Source organism: Macrobrachium rosenbergii, chromosome 20 (genome assembly GCF_040412425.1).
Source record: "Macrobrachium rosenbergii isolate ZJJX-2024 chromosome 20, ASM4041242v1, whole genome shotgun sequence".
In the NCBI taxonomy this organism is placed as follows: Eukaryota; Metazoa; Arthropoda; class Malacostraca; order Decapoda; family Palaemonidae; genus Macrobrachium; species Macrobrachium rosenbergii.
In genome coordinates, this window is record NC_089760.1 from 21,552,501 (window position 1) to 21,559,139 (window position 6,639).

Here is a 6,639-nt window from a genome sequence, read left to right on the forward strand (position 1 = left end):
TATCATAGACTGGGGGAAATGTGTAAAAAAAATTTCTTGCCATAAATATATTTTTTAGATTCCTTATCTCGTATTTTATTCAGTTTTTACTATTATTCATACAACCCAATCGTTTTTGTTTCCCTTGATTCCCCACATCTAACACTATGAAAGAGACGCTTTTGGGTGGGGTAAGTCGATGTAAGTGAACTGTACACAGTAATGGTAAAAATATATAAATAGCGCGTTAAGCTCGTGTGTAGACCCGAACTGGTAGGTCAGAAAACAAATAAGGCGCAAAGATTTGGCAAGGGAAATTAAAGGGAAACATCCTGACTTTACTAACTTAACCTAGGGGGGCTGAATCCTACCTGACTGGACACAAAGCTTAATTGACCAAGAGCAACATAAATTATAAAGTAAAATACAGGCATACATCCTAACCTAACCAAAGTAGTCACGCTTTCTTTGTCTGCTTTTGAGAACTTCTAATAAACCTTACAAGACCTATTTGTTCCTTCATAAAATATGGATGGCGACTGTTTAAAATTTTCGTTTCCATTTACAAGTTTGATTCGAAATGCTTTGGAATTCATTGTCGGTAATTAACATCATGGCACATTCAATTTGTTACTGAAATTGGAAAGCCATGCTAATATGGAAAACTGGCAATCGGAAAATATTCTGGAACTTCGCCCTCAGAACTTATAAAATTTTTGTTCGCATGGAAACTACCAATCTTTTGCATCATAAAAAGTAGTCGCACAATGGCTGTGCTTCTTGTGGTGCTTGACTTCCAAACAAGACATACTGTATGCAGCTTACCGATTGGAATGGCGTGATTTGTCTTATTAAAAATTAGATTAAGATGAATAACAGTGTACGGATGGATAATACAACAGAAAAAAATCGTAAGTGCTTGCCCTGCATAACAAAAGGCATAACAAGATTATCCGAAAATTGAAGGTACCCCTTACTGCCATAGCCTAGCCTAGGCCTAACTTTCATGACTGTCATGAATTCCAATGTGAATAAACCTAGACTGCCATACCTAAAATAAGCGTTGCGCTTTTAAGAAACAGGCCTATTTATACAACCTCTGTAAAGGGGTAAAGCCATCCCCTAACGTGAAGCACTGTAAGCATTACTATAGGATGTCTGCACCCCCTAAAACTTGAACACGTTACTGGAGAGCTTTCAAAGTACTCATACTTTTCTCGGTAATTGTGTTATCTACTAATCAGCTGCCCTTCTTATTCAGTGGAAACCCGCCCCCCAACGTCTTTTCAATCACTGGTGTCACTGAACTTTGTGCCGAGGAGAAATACTCTAATCATATATTAATCAATCAGAGGATGCATGACATGGTGGTCTTTAGGCTCTGCAGGTGAAAACTGGGAGAAACCCCACAAATGTACTAAGACAGAATAGAGAGGTTGCAGAACAAGATCGACAACAGGAAGCGGGAATGAAGGTTAAATAAAAGGTTAAGAAGCAGGTGCAGCTTGAGTCAAAAAAGGGACTTGCAAACATTCTTTAGTAATGCTTACAGTGAACCACAAGAGGTGCACTGATGCTTCTACCCCTTTACTTGGATTGAGTAGACTGGCCTGGGCTTCTAACACTTGAGTGAGATTTCCTTTTGTTAAGCTAAAATAAGCCAAATGCCTGGATTAGACTTAATGAACTCATGTCTTTTATTAGGTACAGTTGGCCATGCTTATTCACACTGGAATTCTTGACAATTTAGCATTAGGAAGGTTAGGCCTAGGCTAGTCGGTAAGAGTGAACGAGACTTGTTCATGTAGTTTATTTCTGTTTAAAAGCAGATCAACGACATTTCAACGGGGATGCAGTTTAACCTAACCTTCCCTTAACCTAACCTATAATAGGGCTCGTGTCTTGACCTGGCCTAGGGGCTTCATCCCCCTAGACCCCTCTTCCACCAGTGTGATCGCGCATAGTAGGACGACATGTCCGAAACTCTTCTTTAGCATTACCGAGTCTGGGAGCGAGGGGTACATTCAATTTTGGGACAATCTTCCTCGCATTTTGTTACAGGGCCTGCATATGCATTTTCGTTTTATTTATTATTATCATAATAATATCTATAAACTTTTCAATCAGCTAAAAATATTTGTTAATTAAGCAAAAATTTGGATTCCAAACAGCCATAATGCCCATGACTTCAGCCTAATTCATACAAAAACCATAATTAGTGAATGAGCATTTTACACAATTTAATAGAGGCATACCAACATTATTGTACTATACGGAAAATTCACGTACCTTAATCAGCAAGCCTGACCATGAAACTGTGTGTTTTGGTTGTATTACGTCCCAAGTATTGCGAAGTAATTAGGTCCAGTCACCAAGGACGGTCGAGTGTTGTCATTCTTCTGCACCCTCCTGTCCACATTACAAATCTAAATAGAAAACGGTAAATATTTAATGGTTACCTATTCAAAATAGATGCGTACAACATGGGTTATGTAGAAATATGCAAATATTTTCATCACTGACCTTTATTAATTAAGGCATATGATGCACTGTAAACAAGATTATTTCAATATAGTAGGGTTACATTGTGAAGTAAAATATAAATTAGCAAATGACCCAGAATGCACAACAGGAAACAAAAACATTTGTAGTCGGGAACGTAGGCTGACGTGTTCCCGACGTGCATCGCCCTAGGTTTCTATCTGTCATCACGAAATTACCCTCAGAGACATGTTTCAACGCGAATATATTCTAACTGCTTTCCCTTAAAAAACTTAACCAAACGTGACTGCGTGCTAAGAACACAATATGTCTTACTCTACTCAAAGTCACTCTCGAATGATAAAAAGGGGAAATGAAATTTTTTCCTCACCTAGGCCCGCTCTGGTCGTCAATTCTGATTCTCTACTTTCACATTTTCTAATAATCCGCATAAAAGACAAAAAACGTATGCAAAGGCAAGAAGGAAAATGACAACGCCATCAGGTAATGTCTGTTCCTGCCGATCAGTTATTTCAACCGTCCGGTTTTTTGTCTTGTAATCATTGTCTATCTGCGGGTAAATATATTATAATATGAAATCATCTGCGGAGAAATGCTTCATGAAAGTGATTTATAATTTATGACATTTAAAGATTTAATTTTTCAGGTGTGTTTTGTATTGTGCAAAACGAGGTAATTTGGAAGTCTTGGGAGAGGGGAGGAGAGAAGGCTTAGGTGTGTCATAGATGAGTGAAAGGTTTATAAAGGTAAAGGTGAATTGAGAAGTGCTCGTAAGGCGGTTGAGGTGAGGATATTGAGCCTTAATGAAGAGCCTAATATTGAGGAAGCATTCTGAATGGGATGTCCACTCTTGATTTAGTCACTGTGACGGCTACTATTTTCCCGTCATTTTTTATACGACTCTCGTAGAGGTCACCCCTTAACACCCCGCCTCCCACCTCTCTCTCTTTTATTCACATTCTACGGAAAACACACAGTATAAAACACTTTATTAATCACTCCCAAATGCAACAGTTACCACCCAAATGCAACAGTTACCAACCCATTGCCATGTTCGATTTATCAGATCCTTCTTAATTATGATTCATTAACAGAAATTACCGGTCTATATACGACAAAAATAAACTCCACTTCGTTCTTGCAAAAAGAAATAGATTGCGAAAAGGTTTAAAGAAGCGAGAGAGAGAGAGAGAGAGAGAGAGAGAGAGAGAGAGAGAGAGAGAGAGAGAGAGAGAGAGAGAGGAGACTGAATTGAATAACTAGATGTTATTTGTCCTCGTAATTGCTAGGGTTATTGATGGCAGAATCATTTAATAGTTATATGAAAACTACAGAGGACGCAAGATAGAATTTTGAAACATAATTATTAAAAACTAATACGTGATTATCTGAGACAAACTATAATTTATGTGGAATTCTGTAACTTAAATTTGTTGCAGAAGGCTACCCTCTGCAACACATTTTTTCAAAATCCAGTACTGCTGTCACTTGCATCTATCCGAGAATCTTGGTAAGGTTGTACGTGCCATCCAACACCTCGAACAAGTTTCTGAAATTCGTCGAAGTATGGCTGGTGTTCAACAGTAATCAAAAGTCTGTGTGTACGCTATGTATGGCATATAAGCAGACAGTGAGTAGTACCTTCAAGGAGATAGTCTCACTCGTGGTCTCCCCAGATTTTAGTCTCATGTTGAGAGTTTCAACGTTCGTGCCATTGATCACGAACTAAGCTTTTGAGTCTAGGCTCAATAGCTTTACGTAGGATGGCACATCTTGGAATTATCTTGACTGCTGCTAGTTATTGCGCTTCTTCATGTCTAAATACTGTACACGCACACACAGGAGAGAGAGAGAGAGAGAGAGAGAGAGAGAGAGAGAGAGAGAGAGAGAGAGAGAGAGAGAGAGAGAGAGAGAGAGAGATTGGTAAAATAATGACAAAATATCGCTAATAACAGGAATAAAAAAAAAAAGAAACAAGAGTACTATAGGACCACTTGTGTTGCCATCTTTATCTTGACAGAAGAATGGCAAATTCATAACAATGAACATACAGTGAGCGTGGAGAGGAGTAATACTGCAGTTTGATCAGAGGGCATGGCTTTTTCTTTTGGAGTTGTATAAATATAGATATTAAGTTATTATCATTATATTGCTTTTTTCCTTTTTATTTGTTTTTTGCATTTTGGGCATAGTTAGTTCCAATAACAAGAAATATGTCTGTTTATATGGGTATACAAAAAGAGATTTACTAATCCACTGTAATTTTCTACTAATACGGCGGACGGCTGGCAGCCAATTTGGGAAGAAGGACGAGTAATACGCGCACAAAATATTTTATCAAAATAATGGCAACATTCTCCTCACAAATTGACTGCCTATTGTAATTAAACAACACTGATAACTAAGCAGTAAAAGAAAAATCAATACACTGTCGATGAAGTAATAATGATAGTCAAAAATGCGTGTCGGTATCGCGTTATCATTACGCAAAAGTTCTACTTGCTGTTGCCGAAACCCTATGGATTAAAGTCAAACACTTCCAACCCTTATTAACATTGTCAGTCATTTTACAGCGCTCTTCACGCAGGTCACGTAAAAAAAAAATAAATTTGGTGATATCAGCTGCCTTTCGTCAGTGTCCAGGAGAAAAAAGATGTTCTTTGATGGAAATTTCAACCTCCTTGATAGACCAGAACCGTTGATGTCAACATATCAAAATGAAAATTTAGGGAAAATGTCATATTTCAATTTCTTACTCAATTTATACACATACATACACACACACACACACACACACACACACACACACACACACACATATATATATATATATATATATATATATATATATATATATATATATATATATATATATATATATATATATATATATATATATATATATATATATTGTGGTAGCAGTTTTGGTGCAGAAACTGAATGTATTAAAAACAAGTAAAAAATGCGCCAAACTTTCTTTGGCGCAATCGAGTTTTCTGTACAACGTATAATGCTTTATAACTCTCGATGTGCTGCAGTATGAAACTCTCAGCCATGACCGAGCAGCGCTCAGTTGCTCCCCAGATGCGGTCATGTGAAGATGCGTCGGCGACTGGCACCTATAGCTGTGTCAGACGCACGATCCATGGCTAACCTTAACGTTAAATAAAATAAAAACTACTGAGGCTAGAGGGGTGCAATTTGGTATGTTTGATGATTGGAGGGTGGATGATCAACATACCAATTTGCAGCCCTCTAGCCTCAGTAGTTTTTAAGATCTGAGGGAGGCAGAAAAAGTGCGGACGGACAGACAAAGCCATCTCGATAGTTTTCTTTTACAGAAAATTAAAACTGAGAAAAGAAAGAAGGAAACAAACAAATCTTTGTTCTGGTAGCCAAAACAATATTATTCTATCATTTCAACCCCTAGCAAAACACTTGCTATTTACATCATCATAGTCAATGTGGGTTCACCTCGGATTCAGTACAATATCTGCTCTTGACATATTTATGTCTGTAAGAGCCGAAATGAATTCTTACTTTTCTTGTTGGCTGATTGGTACAGTTCTGGAACTGGATCGTCCTGGATGTGGGATCTAGACCATGCACAATATTCATCTCATTATTGCCTTTGGGAACAACAGCTAGTGATTATGCTGAGGAAAGCAAAAATAGGATAGTAATATCTCCATGTGGCAAATACTTCTCTGTATGTTTGTTCAGGTTATCATGGCAATGAATATATATATATATATATATATATATATATATATATATATATATATATATATATATATATTATATATATATATATATATATATATATATATATATATATATATATATATATATATATATATAGGGTATGTATATATACATATACATATATATGCGTGTGTATGCATGTATATATGTACGTATATGTAATGCATGACTGGAATAAGACAGTCTTATCAAAACGAAAAGAGAAAGAGGGAGAGAGTTGCAAAAGTGAGTATTATTTCCGAGTTAAGAATCAAATTACAGTGACTTACACTCCTCGCTACCGACGTTCCCCCAAGGGCGACCGACAAACGAGGAATCAGCTGACATGCCCAAGTATCTTATACTTGCTTCGATAAGGCGTTATCTAAAAGCGCATTAACAAAGCCAGCTCGT

At 37.1% G+C, this 6,639-nt stretch overlaps 1 protein-coding gene across 2 annotated transcripts in view; it reads right to left on the reverse strand.

The window, feature by feature from the left end:
* Window positions 1-6,639, reverse strand: part of LOC136849145 (uncharacterized) — a 112,807-nt gene that overhangs the window by 81,798 nt on the left and 24,370 nt on the right. For both annotated transcript variants that reach the window (XM_067122222.1, XM_067122221.1), the window contains exon 2: window positions 2,269-2,405. The gene's annotated coding sequence lies outside the window, so the exon portion shown is untranslated. The remainder of the gene's footprint in view (window positions 1-2,268; window positions 2,406-6,639) is intronic.